The sequence below is a fragment of the Vicugna pacos genome, chromosome 25, assembly GCF_048564905.1.
Source record: "Vicugna pacos chromosome 25, VicPac4, whole genome shotgun sequence".
In the NCBI taxonomy this organism is placed as follows: domain Eukaryota; kingdom Metazoa; phylum Chordata; class Mammalia; order Artiodactyla; family Camelidae; genus Vicugna; species Vicugna pacos.
Window position 1 is genome coordinate 31562258 of NC_133011.1, and position 22555 is coordinate 31584812.

General features: G+C 46.0%; 2 long non-coding RNA genes across 4 annotated transcripts in view; one reads left to right on the forward strand and one right to left on the reverse strand.

Annotated features, from left to right (window-relative positions):
• Positions 1–22555, forward strand: part of LOC140689314 (uncharacterized) — a 130006-nt gene that overhangs the window by 79491 nt on the left and 27960 nt on the right. The window contains exon 4 of the long non-coding RNA XR_012064224.1: positions 18661–18825. This is a non-coding gene — a long non-coding RNA (uncharacterized lncRNA). The remainder of the gene's footprint in view (positions 1–18660; positions 18826–22555) is intronic.
• Positions 5179–6327, reverse strand: LOC140689158 (uncharacterized). 3 transcript variants are annotated; one of them, XR_012064036.1, is made up of 3 exons: positions 6197–6327; positions 6012–6103; positions 5179–5391 (listed from the first exon to the last, which is right to left on the reverse strand). It is a non-coding gene; the product is annotated as an uncharacterized lncRNA (long non-coding RNA). The 3 variants fall into 3 exon arrangements; XR_012064037.1 differs by lacking the exon at positions 5179–5391 and adding an exon at positions 5489–5623; XR_012064035.1 differs by lacking the exon at positions 5179–5391 and adding an exon at positions 5577–5649.

Here is a 22555-nt window from a genome sequence, read left to right on the forward strand (position 1 = left end):
TGATTCCACAGCCTAAATACCGTAGGAATTCAGCACCACCATCCCGCCCACTGCCATGGCCCTGCTCAGGTCCTTTTCCATGCCTGTGGGGTTTCTAACCACCTCCCTGACTCCAGGTTCCCCCACTCCATTCATTCCTCCCTCTGTTGCCAAATAGATCACCCACTTCCAGTGTAGATGTGACCATCTCTTCTTCTGCTGCCGATCCTCGCGTGGCTTCCCATCACCTCCAGGACCAAACTGAGGCCTTGGGATTCTGGGTCTGCGCCCCTTCCAGGCTCTTCCAGGTAGGACAGCCCAGTGTTGAGAGTGTGGCCTCAGGAGCTAGGCTGCTCAGATTCCCACCCCACCCCACCGCTTTCTGGCTCACTTAATCTTTCCGTGCCCTGGTTTCTACACCTGTAAAAGACACATCATTCATTATGTCAGGGACAGCAACAATTAAATGTGCTAATTTGTGTTTATAAGCACATAGAACAGTGCCCAAGTGGGGGCTTATCAAGATTTTAAAAAAAATCTTTGTGCTATAGATTCCTTCTTAGATGGATTAAACACATAAAATGAAATATATAGGATTATAAAGGAAACCAAACCTATTGGAAAATGTTTGGAACAATTTGAAACAAACAAACAAACAAGCAAACAAAGCCCCTGGCCCCTAACCCCCCCTACATTTATGCTGTCATCCAGTGGCGGGCCTAACATGGACGGCAATGTCAGAGCAGCGATGAACACAAACACTATTTTGAGATTCTGCAAAGGTTCTCCTATGAAATGGAGGTGGCAAAGCCCCAGGGGGAGAGGCTGCTATGACTACTGAGGTTTGTTGTCCACACTGATGAATGAAGACCTAAATTTTAGTTGGAGGTGAATAAAAAAAGAAGTAAATTCTATTCTTCAAGTCCATGGATTCCTCTTGAATTCTTGAATCTTGAATTCCTGCACCCCAGATTAAGAATGTCTAAACTAGGCATAGTAAATGGTGTCACCCAGCTAAGAAGTGTGATGGCCAAGTCAGTACCAAAATCAGTACCAACAGGACCCAGGAAGGCAACATGAATGAGGAACTGGGCAGCTGCAAGAAAAACCCCAGCCAGAGAGGCTGAGTGGGTCCCAACCCAACAGGGCAGGTCCTTCTCAGCCTGACGGATCATTCCCCAGAGAAATGGGCATGCATCTTGCTCGTCTCTTCTCGGGAAGCCAGAAGTTCAAAAATTTTGGTCAGAATCCTGCTCTCCCCACTCTGAGTTTGAAATATTGTCAAGCGGTTTAGCATATGGTACATAGATCTACACTGTGGGGCCAAACCTACTTGTCTTCAGCCAGCTCCATCTTTGGGCCACCTTGGAGCCACATGGTGTCCTGGGGTGCTGTCTTCCAAAGGCGCCACGTGCTCTCACCTGTGGAGGTCTGAGTACGGGTGCATCCTTCTTCCCAGATGCCTGGCTAAATCTACCTGGTCCTTCCAGGGCTCCTCCTCCGGGGAGCTCCCGAATCAGGGCTTCCAGGCCTGGCCTGCCCGGGCCCTCCCTCCCCCACTACCTGAGACCCCTCTCAGAGCCTGCGTCCCACTCCTCTTGGGCGTGTGTGCTCCTCTTACTGGAGTGTGAGTGCTCTGGGGAGAGCATCCTGCCCTTCCTCTTTCCCTCTTCACATACACTGCGAAAGTGCATGGTAGATGCTTTTTAGAAGGAGTGCATGAATTGAATGAATGAAGGGAGTGATTTAGATAACCTGACTTCTAAGATGATTCTAGGGCTGGATTTCCTGATATTTGGACAGGCTAAGCCCCTCCCTCACAGACCTGGCTGGGACCACGGGCACAGTCATTCGAGTTTGATGAGTACAAAAATGTGACTGTGAAATAACGATGCTACTTTCCACTTGACAGTGTTCATGAGGCAAATTGTCCCCTTCTGTGGGTGGATGAAAAAAATGTTAATAGACATAAATCATTCAGAACTGCTTCTTATGGATAAGATGGGAGAAGGGCTCAGAAACTCTATTTTTGGCTTCCCAAAATGAAATGGAAGCCTGTCTGGGAGGTAATAAAACTGATTTTCCCATTTGGCTTGTAAACCAGCTATAAAGGTAATTTCCAAAGAAACATGCCAAGCATGTCTTGGGCAAAAATGGTATCGTTAGAACAAGCCTATGGTTTGGTAGGAAAGGAGGAGGAGCATGCTTTGGAAGGCCGGCTCTCATTTGGAGGGTAAGATCTGGCATGTTCCCTTAAAATATCAGCTTCATTTTCTTAGAAAACAAATCTAGAATTTGCAGAGGATTTAAAATTTCAAGGGAGTTTTGCATTTGTTATCTCTTTAGGCCTCACAATACTCTGTGAAATTATTAGGGGCAAGGATTTTCAGCCCGACAGTATAGGTGAGGAAGTACAGGGTCAAGGACCGTGATGATTTGCTGAAAGTCACAGAGCTGGAAGGAGGCAAGGCACCCCAGTGTGACCCTGGGCAAGTCACTTACCTTCTTTAGGCCTCAGTTTCCTCCTCTGTGAAAGATGGATAATACCTGATAAGAGTGTTGTAAGTAACGTGTTAACATATGTAAAGTATATGAAAAGTGCCTGGTCTATAATAAGAAGATTGAGTCAATTATTATTATTTCATTTTAACTTCCCAACAACCCTGAGAAGTCTGTGGTCTTGTCCCCCATATTACATTGGGAAACTGAGGTTAAGTAATTTTCCCAGAGATGTCTTAGAACTGAAACTTTGGACTAGGTCTCTGTAAGCAACAATACACCACGACCTTGATTAATGTGCTGTCTCAAATTGTGCTCACAGATTTGGCAAGTGGCTATGGTCATATTAATATTTTATAAATATAGACAATAAATCCCTTCTTTTCCTTCATGGTGTTCCTCAAAATATATATCTGAAAGTCAAAATTTCAAAGTCAAGTCTTATCCTTATCTATCAGCAAAGGGTCTGCATCCCCAGAGGACTAGAATGTATAATTAGATATGCAATTGTACCTCACTTTGACGATGCAGTCTTCAACAGTGCAGCTTTAGAACCATGGACAGGTTCTTAGATTTTGTTTCCTTCATAGCTGAATACACAGTCCGATCTTCTTGAGATTCAAGATTTGCTTCTTAGAGCATGCCTAATGACTTCCATCTCTCTTGCAAATGTCTTAAGTCTATGAGATCTACACTTCTCATTGCTAAGATCAATACTGTCATTTTTGTCTAATGCAGTTCACTTTTAGAAATGAGTGAATGCAATAGAGACATTCAAATAATTGCACGAACAACCACTGCTGTGCAAATATGGCAACTCTGTGGACATTGGGCTGTCGGCTCTCAGGTTACCCCACCCTGTGTTAGCTTGAATTCTTCATCCATAACACGATGACAAAGGTCTGTATTAAACACACCAAAGGGAAACAATTGTTTCTGTCAAGTCTGAAGAGGAGGATAACACAAGACTGAGTGGAGAAGACAGGAGTGTCATGGGAGTGAGGAAGAGTCAGGGAGGGTACAGCATCTGACGTCTAGTTAAAAAGTATTCGACAGCTTAAAGGCACTTTACCAAGTAGGAACCCACGGATTAACCAGTTGATTGCATTTTTCAAGACTCTTTGGCTTTTAAGTAAGTAGAAGACCCAGTTTCTGGTGGGTTTTTAAAATTTGTCTGCAGCTCTTCTTTTCTTCCCTGCTCCTGGTTTGGCTTCCCTGTGAGCAGAGTAGCGTTTTCTTTCCCTAGTGATTTTGGGCTTTGAGAGTAAGACTGGCTTTGGCCAGTGGCATGTGGCTGGGAGTTGCCACCGACTCTCTGGAACTGCCGCCTACCACCCTGAGAAGAACACGCACCAGGTGGCCTTTGTTCTGTTAATCTGGGTCCTGGAATGAAGACAAACGAAGAAGACCTGGCTGTGACCAGAAGCCTGGGGTCCAGCCTGGCCCAGCTGCTTCGAGAGTATGGTATGGACATCGGTTGTGGTGAATCAGTGAAAGTTCGGGTTGGCTTGCTGTGCGTTATTGTGAGCAACCACCACCACCACCACCACCACAGTCTGACTAAGGTACAATTCAGGCTAGCCTAAAAAGAAAGAAAATGTATTTGTTCATGTAACAAGTCTGCTCTAGGTCAGAGGCTCAGATCATGTTTCATTCTCAACCCACCCCCCACCCATCCATCCATCCATCCATCTGTCCAGCCATTTATCTGACTGGTCATCTATTCTTTTTTTTTCCACCCCTGCCTATTTCTGCTTCTCTTTGAATCTCGAACTCATCCCATCCTTGTGGAGGCAGGTCCATGTCATGCATTTGCTACAATGTAATTTACAGAACACAAATCCTGTAAGATGCTCTGAGAACGTTTCCATGGTCCACTAGATTTGAGAAAGACTGTATACACACTTCAGCTTTAAGGAGTCACCAGGCATTACTGGGAAACAAACAAATCAGCATACAAAGCACAACCAAAAAAAACTATGAGAAGTTTCCCTGATCTAGAAAAATCTGTAACATGATTTATTTAATGCTGCACTTTCTAAGTTTATTTGACTATGGAAGACTGTTCTGGCTGTTAAAATCTATTGACAGTTTCTAGGATACACTTGGGGGGAATGGTGGTATAGTGGGGAAAGCATTGGCTTCATGTCATTCTTGGTTCTGCCACAAACTTCCTCTGCACCGCCTTGGGGAAATCACTTCCCCTTCCTGGCCCTTGGACCCCCATTCACAAAATGAGAGGGACAGGATTAGATGGCCTTTTAAGACTCTACTGGGGTCAGTGATCTATAATTCCAGCTGGTGTAGCATATTTCATGGAAGAAAGGGTGATATGACCTGCAAAAGGGTGGCTGGCCAGGGAAGCACCTGGGGAGCGTATGGAACTATGGAGAACATTCAGTCAATCAAACATGTGGTCCAACACACTCAAGTAAAGAGGATGGTGGAGATTCAGTAACTGTGCTCTCTAACTTACTCAGCTTCCCCGTGGGTATGGAGCCTTAGTCCTCGACTCCTCTTGTATCCAGGACCCCAGTCCCAAGCCCCTCCTGTATGTGCATCCTCTGGAGTGGGTTGTTGATAATCCTCAGTGGCATTCAGTTCAGCTGCTGGATGGGGGAGGAGAGGGAGGAGAGTCTGCTCTGAATCCTGTATTAGTCAGGATGCTTTTGGTGGCAGAAACAAAACCCTGACTCAAGCTGGCTTAAACAATAGGGAGTTTATTATCTCACATGTCAGGAATTCCAGGGGGCAGGGTGGATCCAAAGCTGGCTGAATCACCCATTCAACAATGGCATTTAGGAGCCTTTCCTCTGTGTATCTCTGCTCTGCCATGATTAGTTTTCCTCTTTCTCACGCTGGTGACAAGACGGTGGCATCAGTTCTGAGCCTCAGATTCAGACATGACAAGATCTAGAGGGCAAAGAGGTCCATTTCTTTCCGTGGCTCTTTCCTAGAAGCAAAGACATTTCTCCCAGTAGCCACCAAGTCACTGCTCAGCTCAGAAAGACTTCTCTTCATATTTCCTTGCTGGAATTGGAGGAGTGACCATTCCTAAGCCAATCACTGGCAGAGAGACCAGGATTACCCGTAGGTCAATCAAGCCGAACCCTGGAGCTGGGAGCCAGGTCAGCTGCCATCTAGTCTGACATTGGAGAGAGAGAACCAAACCTGAATTTGGTTAGGAAGGAAGAAAGGAGGAATGAATGCTGGTGGACAATCTATAGTAAGGTCTCAAGAATAGTCAGGGAAAAGGAAGATATCTCTGGAATAATCTTCCCTCAATTAAACCTTTTCAACTACCAATATTAACCTATTGCTAACATTTCTTTTGTACCATATTGTGTTAAAAGTATATTAATTTCCTTCCTAGCCCTGAGTTACATGACAAAAGACTTTCTGTTGCTTTAGCGTCTGTACATGCCAGGCTCTGAGAAAAGAAGTGGGAGAGGGAGAAACCCAATCTGCCCAATTTCAATAATCCTGTTTCAGTTACCTAGGTTTTCCACATCTTAATAATCTTAGCCACTGACCTCCTATCTGGAACCAGGAAAGGTTATTAAGCGCACATAGAAGCAATCATGGTCTGTGGGAGTGAGGGTGCTCTGGTCCTTCTTCTAACAACCTGTAACATATGATGGAAGGTGGCCGTACAAAGTGACCGTACAGGGCTCACCCTCCGGCTTTAGAGACAGGCGGATGAGAGTTGGTACCTCACCTCTACCACTTCCTGGAAACGGAATCTTGGGCAAACTGTTTAACCTCCTTCTTCCTCCGTTTGCTTCTCTGCAAGAGCAAGATAGTAATAATGATTCCCACCCCGTACAATTATTGTGGAGATTCGGGAAGGAAGAGGATGTAAGTGTCGTGGTGCAGTGCCTCGCACAGGGCGTCTACCCAGGAGCTGTGGGTTGTTGTTATTTTTATGATTATAGGAGTGGAGCTGTTATTATGACGTCATCTAGGAAAATCCACAGCAGCCAATGGAGTCAAGCTGATGCTTTCAACCCCCCCGAGAGCAGGCTTTTCTTTTCCTGGTGGTCCTCGGCTGGCATCCCCCTCCCGAGTGACACAGCATCACGTGACAGGAGGAACAAAGCCAAGAACCAGACTGGCGCTCTGTCCAGCAGAACGACGCGGGCTGCCATGTCAGCTTTTGGAAAATTTCTTGCTCCCCCCCCCCCCGGGAGCATATTTTAGACGCCTACTTGTCATATTGCAAAGCATATGTGACAAAACAATCTGGGATCTGGCTGACAATTATTTGCTTCATGCCGTGGCTTGGAGTCTCTTGGCTCGAGCTGTGCTGTCAGCCTCAGAGACCCTGGCACAGAGGCAACCGAGGATGGAGCCCCATCCCAGCGGGAGGGGTGGGGGCAGGACTGGAGCAGGAACCGAGGTCACCCCCGATGAACCTATTCCTTTGTGTCTCAGGGCATCACACAGAAGTTTGCCCTCTTGAGACAGGAGAAGGTTTCCCAAATCTTGTGGGGCAAAGAAAAGCAACAGATAATAGTAGCTGTACATTTATTAAGGCCTTCATTATTTTTCTAGGATGCTGTAACAAATTACCCCAAACTTGACAGCTTAAAACAACAGAAATTGATTCTCTCACCAGTCTAGAGGCCAGAAGTCTGAAATCAAGGTGTCAGCAGGACCATTTTCCCTTTAAAGATTCTAGGGGAGGACCCCCCTTTGCATCTTTTAGCTTCTTGTGGCCCCAGGTGTGTTTTGGCTTCAATCTTTGCTTCTGTCTTAACACAGCCTTCTCCTCCGTGTGTCTTCTCCCCTTCTCTTCTCTGTTCCAGGACGCCTGTCTTTGGATTTAGGGCCCCATCCTAATCCTTGGTGATCTCATCTTGAAATCCTTAATTACATCTGCAAAAACCCCCTTTCCAAATGATGCTATATTTATGCATTCTGGGTGGACCTGTCTCTTGTGAGGCCACCATTCGACCCGCAGCAGGCGCCTTCTCTCTGGCAGGTGTTGGACCGAGAGATGACCTAACCTCATCCCTAAGCGTCTGTGCTGTTTTTAATCCCCATTTGCAGGCGAGGAGCCTGAGCTGTCTAAGGACCATTTGTGATTATCCTTTTCATCCCTCATACAGCTCTATGCAGTGGAAGCTTTATTTTTATTTAAGTATAGTTGATTTGCAGTGTTTTCAGGTGTGCAGCAAAGTGATTCAATTCTACGTCCACACACGTATATAAAAATCTGTTCTTCCAATTCTTTCCCATGATAGGTTATCACAGGATGTTGACTAGTTCCCTGTGCTGTACCGTAGGGCCCTCTGGTTATCTGTTTTATATATCTTCACCCCAAACCCCTAATTTCTCTCTCCCCCCTTTCCCCTTTAGTAAGCATCAGTTTGTTTTCTCTGTCTGTGAGACTACTTCTATTCTGTAAGTAAGTGCATTTGTATCTTTTTTTAAGATTCCACAGGTAAGTGCAGTCATATAATATTTGTCTTTCTCTGTCTGCCCTACTTCACTTAGTACAATAAACTCTAGGTAAAGGGAAACTGCTTTTTACCCTCATTTTACAAATGAAGACACAAGGCTGCTTAGGTTATGTAACTTGCCCGACAGGTAGTGAGAGGCAAAGGCCGGTCCTCAAGCTTAGAACGTTCACACTAACCGGATAGAAAGAGGTGACTCTTACCCGTGCTGCCCTGCTTTCTCAAAAGCATTTGCTGAAACAGTAACAACAGGACGAGAAAGCAGCCCGTTTTGATCTCCCAAGGAACTCAAGGATTTCCCCCTTCTTCTCGTTTCCTGGTAAGAAGAAATTCGAATACCATTGCCAGGATTCTGAGGAGGCCCCAGGGCAGGGCCAGAAGAGCCCCAGCCGGTGCGTAGGCCTGCACCCTGCTCCTTCTTCCTGAAAACCACAGGAAGCCTGTCTTCAAGGATTGGCCACAGGGGCTTCCCATACCCGAGCTGTGAATCTGGCCCAGGCCTGAAGTGCCTTTCGCCCCAGAAGGCCCAGAATTACCAGCCGGGGAGGCTTTGGGAAGAAACCTATTCCCAGCGGCCAACTGAGTGAGTCAGTTTTTCTGCGTTGGTCACAGGAACACTGGGAGCAGGGAGGGAGCTGGGATTTATCGATGTCCCTCTGCCGGCCGTGCTCTGTGATGAGTACTTAACACGTAAATGACCCCACTCACTCCTCATTATTACCTCCACTCAGGGCTGCCTCTACCATTTGTAGGAGAGGGAACCAGAGTACTAATGGAGGCACCAAACTGTATGTTTAATTAGGTAAAAGTCACAATCAGGCTAACACACTGTGGGCATCCTGACCCATATGTCCAGGCTCAGCCTGTCCCCCAGCCCGCACCAGCCATCCCTGGGCCTTAAGGCTGTGCTCACAGTGCAATGGTCTAACCTCACGAGGGAAAGCTCCCCCTAGACCCTGAAGGGCAGCCCAGGGATATGTGGGCAGAGGACTCTGGAGTCTTGTGTACCTGGAGCCTGGGGTGGGCATGTTCCCTTGGCCCTTTGTGACCCTACTCCATTGGAGAGGGGGTGTTTGTATGGAAGAGGAAGAGACCAGGAGCTTCTAAAGTGCCAGGCTAGTAGGGGCCCCTCCTGCCTGGGTTAGGGGGCTCTGTCTCCATTGCTTTAGCCAACAGTTAGTGTATTAATTATTCATTGCTGTGTAACAAACATCCCCTTCTCCTCAGTTTAGTGACATAAAACAGCTAACATTCATGATCTCAGTTTCCGTGGTCAGGAATCAATATGGCTTAACTGGGTCCTCAGCCTCAGGGTCTCTCATGGGCTGTGATGAAGATGTCTCTCAAATAAGGGTCGATCTTCTTGTAAGCTTGTCCATGTAGTGTTGGCAAGAATCAACTTCTCCCTGGTTGTTGGACAGAGGGCTTCAGTTTCTTACCATGCTGACCTCTCTATAGGCAGCTTACAACATGGAAGCTGGCTTCATCAGAGCCAGCAAGCAAGAGGGAACGAGAGAGAGAGAGAGAGCCAACAAGATGGAAGTCTCAGTCTTAGTAAAATTTTTTAAATTGTGCTAAAATACACATAAGATTTACCATTTTTACCATATAAAAATACACAGTACAGTGGTATTAAGTACCTTCACATTGTACTTTATTAAAACAAAGCTATCTGTTAATTAGTGACTAATGATTACTTAAGCATACATGTGTAGCCAGGAAAGGCATTTAAAAAGAGATGATATTTAATCTGAGTTCTGAACAATAAGAGGGAATCAGTCATGAAAAGATTATGGGATGGAAGTAACAGCCAGGGCAAAGGTCCTAAGATGGGAATGAACTTGACTGCGCAGAAATGAAAGGCCAGAGGCCCTGGGCCAGAGTGAGTGGGGGGAGGGCGGCAGGAGACGAGGTGAGAGAGGTGACCACTGCCGGGTCCTTTGTCAATTGCCCACAGCCTGCCCTTGACCCTTGGTGTAGTGAGAGCTGCTGGTGGATGTGAGCAGAGGCATGATGGGCTCAAAACAGAGATGACGGGGAAGAAACCTTGTCCAGGGAGGGGTGGCTGTGGAGTAGGAGGGCCAGCTTGCCTGGGTGACCTGCTAAGTCACTTACTCACTTGGCCTCTGTCTCCTCACAGGGGACTGATTTTTGCAACAATTAATTGAGTGTTTCCCAATCATCCCTTACCACCCGTGTAACTGCTCTAGGGGTTGTCCTGATTCCAGCCATCCTACAGGGGTGTTAGAAACATTCAGATAAATGAGATAACATAATGAAATAATAATATCCGGCACTTACCATGTGCTACAGGCAGTTCTAAGCTTGACACATTGTGTCAAATAGATACTGTTATTCTTGTTGGTCCTATTTCACAGGTGATGAAAGTGAGGCATAGGGAAGTTAAACAACTTGGCTGAGATGATACAACTAATAAGATCGAGAGCCAGGGTCCAAACCAAGCCAGGGAGGTGCGAGAGCCTGCACTCTGGACCTCTAAGCTATGTCCTCTATACTACCTCCCGAGTGTTGGCTGTAACACTTGGGCAATTAATTATTTAATCTAGTTTTTGTTTTTGCTTGATTTTGCATTATAGCTGGGCTCAGGAATACTGTGTAGTCATCAGAATAAATTGCCAGCTTGAACAGGGATGACTGTTTCTCTCTTGCCAGGGCCAACCAGCTTGAAGACCTGTCCCTCCGTGCTGGGCTGGCTGTCACAGTCCCCAACAAAGTTTGTGTTCCTCAAGCCTGATAATTAGGTATGTTCTAGCATTTGCAGCAGCAATAACAGATAATTAGTTTATCCCCAAACTATGTGACATGATTAGTGTTTTCTATGTGATGTTGAATAGATTTGCTCCAAAGTCGCACAGGAGAACTGCAGGTAGAAGCTAAATTTAAGCTTCCTCTTTGGGAGAAGTCAAACCTGGTAATTACTGCGTTACATTTCCTGCTGAAAATAAGTCAACAAATCATCTAGGTCATTAGCCATCACCAAGGCAGGATCATCCAAAAGTCTGCTTGGAGTCATGACAACAGCCCTGGTGCTGGAGTCAGAGGTAGGTTTGAGGGGATGCTTTGCTCCTTTGCAGCCACAGGGATCTAGAGAGGGCCTCAGGAACCATATCGCTCTGGGGGAACACTGTGTATCCACACGTAGTGTCTGCCCACGTGGCAGCCAGCTTGGACCACGAGGTCCAGGGTTCACCAGCAGAGGGTGACAGAGGAGAAGGATCGGAAGGTCCTACACCCTTGATGATGTTGTTGAGGAAATGAATTATCCATTTGTGAAACTGCTGTACTTCTAGACATTTTGGCATCTGGGAAAATAAGTACCTTTATTATTTAAGCCATTTCCAATCCGCGTTTCTTTACCTGAGGTTGAAAGTGTGTAATTGGTATACTGGATAATTAAGAAGGGCGAATGATACAGTGCATGGAAACGTTTTGTGCATTGTCAAAGATAATGTAGTATTACTATAAAGTGAGGTGTCCTGAAAGTCAGAGTCAGAAAGAGGGTAGAAAAGGGCAAAGATTTGAACAATCACAGGGGATTGTTCAGGGAAATATAGGGCTAGGGCTGTTGTCGGCCCTCCCTGAGCCCAGATCAGACATCAATAATCAAGCACAGAACCCTTTCCATGGCCAAGTCAATATCCTGCGGCTACTGAGGGACTCACTTTGTTGCCCATCCCTCAGAGATCACTGTTCTTTGTTGCCTGATGTCCAACGTTTCATACATTTTGTCCATTAAAAATTCATTATTATCAAATTATTATGTTTTATAATTATGTAATATATTACTTAATGTTATATAACAATTATATATAGTTGACCCTGAACAACATGGGTTTGAACTGTGCAGGTCCCCTTATATGCGGATTTTTTTCAATAGATATATTGGAAATTTTTTTTGACCTTTAAGACAATTGAAAACACTTGCAGATGAACTGCAAAGCCTAGAAATACCAAAAAAAATTAAGAAAAAGGTATTTGTGAGTGCATAAAATATATGTAGATACTAGCCTATCTTACATAGACATAAGGTGAGTGATATTTAATGTAAAATTAATAATGTGTTAGTAGCACATTACTTATAATTATTACATTGTTTTATAACTTTGCTTTCAAAGAATTACATTGCAATACAGTTTAAAAAAAATAACAGTGTTTCCAATATTGTACTGTGAATATGGCTGTAATACTGTATGTCATAAACATTTTATAATGATGTATTCGTTACTGTATAGCCTTGTATAGTGCAGGCTACCGTGAAGCAATCATGTCGATTATCCTAGCCTACCCACCATAAAGCAATTACACTGCTGCTTCTTGGTTATCAATGCGTGAATCATTATATGTAAATAAACATGAATTTCTTTTCATTTTTGATGTCTAGTGTTAGTGTAACTCTACAGTGTTTAGTATCATATAAGACGATATTGATGTAGGTACTGACAGATGAGTCATCTTGTAAACAGATGATGTAAACATAACGGTATCAACAAATATAGCACAGTAGTGTAAACGTGTCTTCTCTTCCTTATGACTTTCTTGGCAATGTTTTCTTTTCTCTAGCTTACTTTATTGTAAGAATACAGTATATAATACATACAATACACAAAATATGTGCTCATAGACTATGTTCATAGCTTCTGGTCAACAGCAGGCTGTTAAGAGTTAAGGTCTGGGGGAGTCAAAGTAATACATGGATTTTCGGCTGCATGGGAGTTGGTGTCCCTTAGCCTCCATGTTGTTCAAGGGTCAACTGTAACATATGCATATTGCTACATAAATATAAATTATATATAGAAGTACATAATTCTATAATATAGAATTAGTGTAATGATAAATAAACTAAATTAACAATGATTAAAGTCCTGGTGGTTTATATTTTTTTTGTTTTTTTTTTTGAGGGGAGAGGTAATTAGGCTTCTTTATGTATTTACTTATTTTTAAACGGGGGACTGGGGAGTGAACCTAGGACCTCATGCGTTCTAAGCACACATGCTACCACTGTGCTCCACCCTCCCCCGCTTTGGTGGTTTATATTTTAAAACAGATTTCTTATTGTGACAGGAATGGCTTGATCTCCCATTAAAGAAACAGACATACTATGTATAGTTGCATGAATATGTGCTATATTATGTAACTGCTATAGCAATCATGACTCCTCTAGTGATTCACACTTTAAAACAGATTTCTCGCTGTGAAGGGAATGGCTTGGTTTTCCATTAGAGGAATTTCAAGCAAGCAGAGTTTGCAAGGTGGGGTACTGGGTTTGTCTCCCTCTGCTTCCGGGAAGCACATCTCACAGATCCCCAGTTAGAGTGAGCAGAACTCAGCCTGTTGGAGGATTCTGCGAGCTCTCGGCACCAATCCAGGCTATTAATGTTGCTGCAGAGCCTGACTCAAAACACCATCGCCTGAACCAGGGTAGGTGAAAATGAACTGGTGACAGCTTCTTTTCTAATTTTACCCCTACCCCAACCCTTAACATGTGTTTCTGTACAATGCAGTGCAGTTTAGAAATGAATGGAAGTGTGGCTTCTATTCACTGAAAGCAGAGATGAGCAGCTTCCTCTGTGCTGAGGACACAGAGCAGGAGAGGCTTAGGGAATGTTTGGATCCACCAGCTTCCCCAACACCTAAGCTTCCTTGAGACTCATTTTGCACCTAAAAATTTTTGGTCCTTGCACATTGTGCCTAAATGGCCAATTATAGAAAAATTAGCCAGAGCAACACTATTTGAAACTTCTTAAATCTCTGGGGCACTATATCAATTATTGGAGGTAAATAATCTTCAAGTTCCAACTGGACAAGAATAAGTAATCCACTCGGTGGACTGATTCATTCTGCCACTTGGGGAAACAATGATCAATTGCCAAATGGCTAAATTCTTCATTCCTTCCTTTCCTGCATCCATTTCCTGTCGTGTGGCTTTGCAGCTCCTTTATCTCAGAGGAGGCATCTAATTCCTCATCCCTCATCTGGCCTGGCCTTGTGACATGCTTTGGCTAATAGAAAGCCAGGGAAGTGATGGTGGGCCAGGTTTGAGCTGAGGCCTCAAGAGACAATGCAGACCTCCACTCTCTGTTTCTTGGAGCCCTTCCAGATGCCACATAAGCAAGCTTGGGCTGGCCTGCTGGTAGGTGAGAGGAGCCATCCTTTATCAGCCAGCCTCCAGCCAAGCCAGGAGTTGACCAGGTCATTATCTGCAGGTAGGTGAGAAAGCCTGGTCTAGACCATGAACTGTGCAGCTCAGCCCAAGCTAAGTGTTCTCGACTTGAAACACCGTGAACTTAATAAATGGTTGCTTTTTAAAGTTACTAAGTTTTGAGGTGGTTTGTTACATAGCAATGCAGACTGATAGAAACATTTGCAGGAAACTCATTGCTTTTGTTCATCGTCAAAGACTGTTTATAAATATGTGATTTTGCCAACTTGCATACAAGTAGGGAAGGATAGATTCTGAGCGAAAAGTCAAAAACTGCGGTTCTGCCAGTGCTTGTAAGTTTTGAAATAGCCGAGGAGTTTCTAGAAAGGTCATGACATATATTTAGAAATTCATCCTCTGGATCCACCACCTCCTCTCCCCCTAGTGTCGGTATATTCGTATATTCAGTTACAACAAGGATATAATGAAAAAGGCGTTCTCACACTGATGGGAACGTGAATCAGCATTACCATTTTTATTCATTACATCAATATTTATTAAAATATACCCTACAGTCAGGCACTGTAATAGGAGATGGGGTTATAGAATACATATAACTTCTGTCTTCAAGCACTCCATAATTTTTTGAAAGTAATAGGCAAAAACTTAATTGTGAAACTGGCTCACATATAAAAGTTAAATATTGGAAAGGACTTTGGCAACATGTATCAAGGACTTTAAATTATTTTTACTCTTTGGTACAATGATTTCTCTTCTAAAAATACAAACAAAAGAAGTGATCCAAAATGGAAAAAGGCCTTATTCATGAAATGTTCTTCTCTCTATATAAGTTTAGTTGAAATATTTTAATTACTGACAGCAAAGTCGTTATAATATAGCCACTAGATAGAGCATTACACAGCCATGAAAATTATGTTTATGAAGAGTCTATACCAAAATAATTATGATGAGTCTTAAATAAAATACAGAATACAAAAATATATTTGCATTAGTATTAGGCTTAAATAACAAAATAAAGATTAAAATAAAACACTCTGTATGTTTATAGTGGTTTGAACAGACAATGGGAAAGAAGAAAGGAAACACATTTTTTGAAAAGTGGAGCAAGTGAGCCAGCCAGGAGTCGAACCTAGAATATTCTGATCCGTAGTCAGACACGTTATCCATTGTGCCACTGGCCCCTCCTGGAAACACATTTTTTGATGATGTGTTATATATTAAGTGCATAAGTATCTGCCTGCCTGGAAAAATTACCTGGACTAATACTGTATTTGTTTGTTTTTTTTAAATCTCAGTGAAGGAAATTTAAAGGTGAGAGTGTCAGGGAGAGGAAAAAGACAGCTGTCTGCCCCTTTTAAGGAATTTTCTTGGATGTTCTACCCAACAACTTTTGATTACATCTCCTTGGCTAGAATTTAGTTGCATTGCTCCAGATAACTGCAAGGAAGACTGGGAAATGTAACACACTCCTGGTTTCTTCCCAGGGTGGAGACATGATGGCTGGAACTCTTGCAGCGATTTTGGAATATGAGGCAACCTGGAGGACAGAAGCCAGTTCTAAGGCAGGCAGGGCAGAAAGATGTAAAGATCTTGGGCACCTAATGTTTATGGAGCTGCTACACTCATCTTTAGTTTTCCTTCACTGAGATTAAAAAACAAAAAAACAAAAACAGTATTAGTCCAGGTCATTTTAACAAGCAGGCAGATGAAATTTCTAATGGCCCAACATCCCTAGTTCTCTTAGGAGTTCTTCTTGGTAGGGTTTGAGGTTTTTCACCCTTGGGCCTTCTACCTGGGGCTGTCACAGTCTTCCCCTGGGTCTCTCCAAAATGTGCTCTGAATGGAATGCAGTATGAGTTAAAGTACAAATAACCCTGGGTGGAGAACACATGTGATACACCCAAGACTGGGCTGCCCGTCCTTGTCTGTGCTCCATGGCGTCCTGCCTTTCCCTTTCCTTTGCACTTGTATTCATACTGACAATACCTGACGTTGATTGAGAGCTTTTGATGTGCCAGGTGCTGCAGCAAGCATTATGTGTGTTATCTCACTGATCCTAAATTTAAAATCCCTCCTGGTGTGCCTGTCTTCTCCTCTAGTCTGCGAGCCCTGGGGAGCAACATGCATGTCTTGCTCATCGCTGTGTGCCCAGTGCTTGGCACAAGGCGGATATGTGTTAAATACTGGTTGAGCAGAAATGGACTGATACCAAGCTGAACTTGGAACTGGGCAGCCCTGCATCCAAATCCAGCTCGCTGGATTTGACTCCTTAAGACACCTAACCTCTCTGAGCCTCATGTAAAGAGGAGACAATGAAATCTAACTTGCAGAGTTGTCATGCCACACACATGGAGATCATGAAATCAACACATAAGAACCAGACTTTAGCACAGACAACAGGGAGGAAATGAAAGGCTTGTTTCTATCCCATAACTGCACAGTTCCTCCTAGGTCTTCCCTTCCACACTGTAAGCAATCCAAGGGCAATGACTGTGTTTTGGTTTCTCTCTTGTAGGTTGGGCAGCCAGCACTGTGCCTGGCATATAGTAGGTGATCAATAAATGCATGTAGAATGCGCAGCTGGATGGCCAAAACCGATCCATGGAGATTGACGTTGTAAATTCAACTCAAATTTATTGAATATGAATAGTTAACATAATTATCAGTATAACACTGTTCTTCTTCATCCATCAAGGGAAAGGGGAGAAAGAACTAACCCCTATTAAAAGTTTGCTGTATGCCAGGCTAGATATTAACGTTGATTATTTCATTTGTATACCAATATCATCAGATCAATACCATTATCTCATTTTTACAGATAAGGAAACTAATGCTTTGAGAGAGTAAGCAATTTGACCAAGTGCAAATAAAGTTGTCCAGTTTCAGTGTCTGTGTGCGTGTAACAGGTGCCTGCTTCAACCCCCCGAGCTTGCCTATTGTCTTTGTCATACCATTTCAACACAGACCCCGCTTTGTTCTTCTCCTTATCAACCCAAACATTAGAGGTCGCAGCCCACCTTTCACTGGAGGCCACCCAAGTGCTAACACAAATGCTAACTCCCTTCTTGATTTATTTCAGTTTTGTAAACGTCAGTGTAATAATGATAATGACCGTTAACCGGTTTCCTACTAAGAAATTTACACGCGAGCATCTTGAATCCCCCATGAGCCTCATTGCGAGGGAATTATTCTTACCATTTAACAGAGGAGGACACTGAAGCTCAGAGAAATCAGGAGACTTGACCAACATCCCACGGCTTCAACCTGGAGCAGGTTCCAGTGCCTGCGCTCCCCCCCCTCACCCCTCCATCTCTGCTGTGCCCAGCTCTGCTGGGTGAAAAGATGAGCAGGATAGTTCCTGTCCCTGGGGGTCGCGTTCGCGTTCCGGGACACAAGCTGGAGCCCCTGCTCCCTGGCACTGCCTGTCCTGCCTCTGACCTCTGCAGGGACTTGGGGATAGCGCACTTCTCATCCCCAAGCCTTCCATCCTCCGGGCTCCCTCTCCCCTAAACCCTGGCCCTGTCACTTGTTCACCGTGCAGCCCTGGGATAAGTCACTTCACTTTGGCCAGGCTCAGTCTCTTCATCCGTAACTGGGGGCACTGATGTCTCCCTGACAGGTGAATTCCTCAAAGATGGCAGCACCCACACACATGCCAACTCACATGCTCTTCCTGTGATGTGGATGTGGATTTGACATTCCCCCACTGAGAGGTGGCGTCTGTTTCCTCCCCTTGAACTTAGCTGGGACTTAGGGACTGCCTTGGCCAACAGACCACGGCAGAACTGGCTCCACAGGGTGCTGAGGTTGGGTCCCAAAAGGCAACATCGCTTCTTCCAGGCAGTGACCCTTGGGATGTGCACCTCGGGAGCTCAAGACCTGGAGCTCTGGAGCCGCATGTTAGAGCAGGTAGAGAGACCACATAGAGAGAGGGGGGTGTGTGAGGAGCCCCAGCTATTCTGTCCCCAGCTGCCCCAGCATTAACTGACACACAGCGTGAAGAGCTTAGCCCTGGGCCTGGGAAGCCAGGTTTACCTGCGGTCACCGCGGTAAGTCAGGATGGATCTGCTTCAGGCCCGTGAGACCCCGGTTCTGGTTCTTTAGAAACCAGCATCAGAATTTTTTGAGCTCCTCAACTCCTCTGGAGGTAGGTTTTACCAATTTCGAGAGCTATAAGCCCACAGGAATGTAGAACTCAGTTCAAAACACACTATAAACTGACTCATTTTCACGAGACTATTAAAAAAAAAAGTTGAACATATGCTTAATTTTCTTAGGGCTTCCAAAAACAATAGGCAAGTCTTTCAAATGGAGCCATGTGTATGCAGAAGATCTGTCTGGAATCCAAATCCTTCCCTAACTTAGTTAGCCTAAGGAAAATTCTTTTGTTTCATTGAACTTGGAGGCGAAGAAAATTGCTGGGCTAGAGAAATGGCTTTTGGTCACAAGGTTGGAAAAGTAATATCAGACAGAGATGACCGAGTAAACTGGGGCAGTTTTTTTTTCCTCCTCAATAAACTTGCCCGTCTTCTCTTCTAGGTCTTGATTGTATAAAAGGCACAAGTGACTTCAGATGGGATGAGTCCCAAGTGGCACGGAGGGACAAGGAAATATTGTAAGCGAAGAAGCCAAATGGTTGGTGGAGTTCAGATCGTGAAGGAATTGCCGGGACTGGAAGAGATTTTAGGGATCACACAGTTAAAGGTGAGAGGCTGGGAGCCCAGCGAACGAGTGTGATGTGCAGAGTGAGTTACAGAGCTGGGATGGGAACGGAGGAAGCCTGCGTCTTTTCTGAGCCACCTGGCAGCCTACTGGTTGCCATTGCTCTTTTAAAAACGTCCCTTTGAAAGTATTTAAATCCTCAGGGAAAGCTGTGATCAGGGAAAGCTGTGATCAGGGAACATTTCGAAGGAGGGCTAAGGAAAAGAGAGACAGTGGCAGACAATCTGAGTGGAGAGAAGATTTGAACGCTGTTTTATAAAATCCAGAGTCACTCTGCTGCCTGGAGGGGTTGAATGGTAAAGACTGGGTTTCAGATAAGAGAGGCGGGTGGGGTGGAGTGTGTGGGGGGTGGTGGGGAGACAGGATGGTCCGGGATGAACGTGATCGCTGTTCAAGCTGCGAGCTGGAAGGTAAGTTATTGTTTGTCAACTGAGGGAATAGAACGGACAAAGCTTCTGGCACGGATGCTGCTTAGAGACCCAAAGAAAGTGAATGAGTGAGTGTGGAAGGTCATCGGGGGCAGAGGGAACAGCAAGGATGAGGCTGGAACAGACGTGAACATTTGAGAGGAGCGTGGACACTGGTGTGAGGGAGCTGAATGAGCAGAGTGACATCCCAGGTGACAGAAGCAGGGCCGGGCCCTGGGGTGCACGGTGTAGACCCTAGAAGGAGTTTGGGTCTTGCTCTAGCGGGAAGCCTGTGGAGGGCTTTGTGCAGGGAGCTGTTAAGATGGATGGCTCTTTCAGGGCAGGGACTATGTCTTAATTGTGTTCTCCCACAACTGAGGTTTTCGCATGTTCCAGCAAGGAAGATGCAGCCTTGAAACCTCTGGTAGAAGAAGCTGAAGGATGAAAGGCCAGGACAATGGGACCACATGAATCCGTTCTCTGGTCCTCAGTCCAACTTTTCCCATTCCTGACCTCATTCCCTCCTCACTTCACTCCTGTGACTAAGCAGTGAAGAAATAATTGCCTCTATTTTAAGCTAAGAGAGGTTGACTTGCTTGCCCAAGATCACTGCTGACTGTGGCAGAGCTTGGATGGGAGCCCCAGGCCTCCTGGCCCCCAGAGTCCTCCTCAGGGAAGCCGTGTCCATCCTTCCTAACTCTGAACACTGCCATCAGGAGCGGGGGATGCTGGGCAGGCGCCCTCCGAGGTGGCCCAGCAGAGAAGTCACCGCAAACCACTTCACAGGAAGCAGGAATGAACCCTCAAAGGGACCTGGCGGACTAAATAAAGAGTGTTACCAGCGGGATATCACCTGCAGTGAAACCATCTGCTCCCACGGAGCAGCTGAGAAAGAGTCTTACGTGGCACTGTGCAAGGCTTGTCACCGGTTTGTGCTGACACCCCCTGCAGACCAGCCACTCAGGCACGTAGACCCCTAGGCAGCAGGCACGAGTCTAGGTTCAAGACCTCAGGTGGGCCAGAAACATAGCTTTCTTTGCTTCTCTATAACGAAATCTGGTTAGGATCTCAAGCCTCTGTTAGGTGCAGGTGTTGGAAGTGTCATTTTGGTCCATTGGGGCATCTTTGGTGACGCGTCTAGGCTCCAGGAGGGCTGCTGACTGCCGACGGTTTCTGAACCGCGTGGAGGGAGCAGCGGAGCTCAGCACTGTCATCCCCGCATATGACATTCCTGTTTGGGCTTCGGTCCTTACTGCATGGCTCTGTCCCCTCTCCTCCCTGACCACGAGTCTCCTTTTGCCCTCCGGCTCTCTGTGAAACGAGAACATTGTACCGCAGAGTGCTGCCCCAACCCGGCTGTGAAGGAAACGCTGTTTCAGGGCTCATTCTGCTGTTCTCGCAACACACTGCGGCTTGGGGGCGCTGTGCTCTGCCTCACGGGCATGTGCAGGCATTTCTTAGCTCCCACACTGTCCCAGCTTGGGCTCCCCAGGTGCCACCTGCTCTTGGGTTCTCTAAACTCTTGGGGGTTTAACCACCCCCCACCCCAACCCCCAAGCTTGGCAGGGGTGGTGGCAGGACCCAAGGTCCCTGCACTCCCAGCTCTGTCCTCACCCCAGCCCAGGCAAGCTTCGTGAGGTCTCAGTGAGACCAAAGCACAATTTGTCCTCACCACGCACCCCTCTGATGCTTTTGCTGGGGTTTGGGCTTAAACCCCAAATAGTCAAAATTGCTTCTTTTATTCTGTCTGCATTTTTCTGGGGCATCTGTTCCCTGAGCCCATAAACACTGAATCTTTCACCTGCTGCTTAAATGCAGGTTGATTGCAGGAGAGAGAGAGAGAGAGTAGGCGAGGCCCGGGAGGAGGTGTCTGCCCTGGCCCAAGTGGCCCTCCGTGACCTTGACAGGCCAGACTGTGCCAAGTGAGGGGATTCGACCAGGATAAAGATACAGATTGCACAGGAAAGGATTTGCCTGGGCAGACGCCTCCTACCTGGCCTCCCCAACTCTCTCTACTGCAGTCAGCCCTCCGTAGTCCTCCCAGAGAGACCTCTGCAGACAGCGCCCACTGGGTCTTACCCTTCACTTGGAAGCCTCGGACGATTTCTGTTACCCGCCACGTTCAGGCTCTCTTGGCAAAGGCAGCTCTGCTTAGTCTCCTGGCCACTTGCCCTGTCACTTTCTCCCCTGTCTTCTGAATAGGATGTTGCTTTTCAAATACAGCTATTCACACCCCTGGGTATTTGCTGTTTCCATCTGGATTATTTTCCTGCCTCTCTCAGCACCTCTCCAAGCCCCCTCCCTGTGCCCCACCACCCTCCTCTCAGCACAGGCCAGCTGCCCCTGGGCTCGACTGAAACGTCACCTCCCTGGAGAGGCCTTCCTGTCCACCCTGGATGCTTCCATAAGGCTGAGGACCGTCCTACTGTTCTTCTCACCTTGCCCCGTAATATCTGTAACCCCTGTGCTCGGTGCACAGGAAACTGGGTAGCTGCTCGTTGGCTTGATTCACAGGGAACGAATGATCGCCTGCAGCGTATCTGACTCCACCCACTGGAGGGGTGTTTTTCTACTGGGCTTTATTACAGGTTGATTTCCAAACACAGCGGGATGAGATTTCTGATTCTCCGTTCTTCCTCCTTTATTGGCCGCAGTTCTGATGTAAAAACCTTTCATTGTAATTTTTACCTCCCGCGCAGTTTCTTCCTTACTCCCACCGTTGCGTCTTGTCTGCCCAAATCAAGTCATCTCTTCCCTCCTCGCCGAGAGCCCCGCTCCGGAACCATGTAATACCCGGCTGTAAAGCGAATCAAGCTCCCCCGGCAGGTTCTGCTTTATGAGAAAGTATTGATTATGCTTGAGCTCTGGGAGCCCGTTATCATTGACTAGCCGTGCTTTCATCTTGAGTTGTTTTCCCGCTATTGCTTTAGCGGCGGGAAGGGAGCACCAGCAGTCTCCAATGCTGCCACCTAGTGGCGGAGCGGAGCGACAGCCAGTTCTTTAGGGACAGTGGGTTATTTATTTATAATAACCCACTCCCCCCCCCCCCCCGTAAAGGCCGTAAGAGGACACAGCAAGGAGGTGGCTGCCTGCAAGCCAGGAAGAGAGCTCTCACCAGGAACTGGCCGCGCCGGCACCCTGACCTTGGACTGGCCAGCCAACAAAACTGTGTGAGATAAACTTCTGTCGTTTAAGCCCGTGGTATTTTGTTACGGTAGTTACGGTATGCTATGGTATTAGGAAGACTAACACAGCGGTGTATTCTGATCCTGTCTTGTCCTGTGACTCACAGATATTCAGTGAAT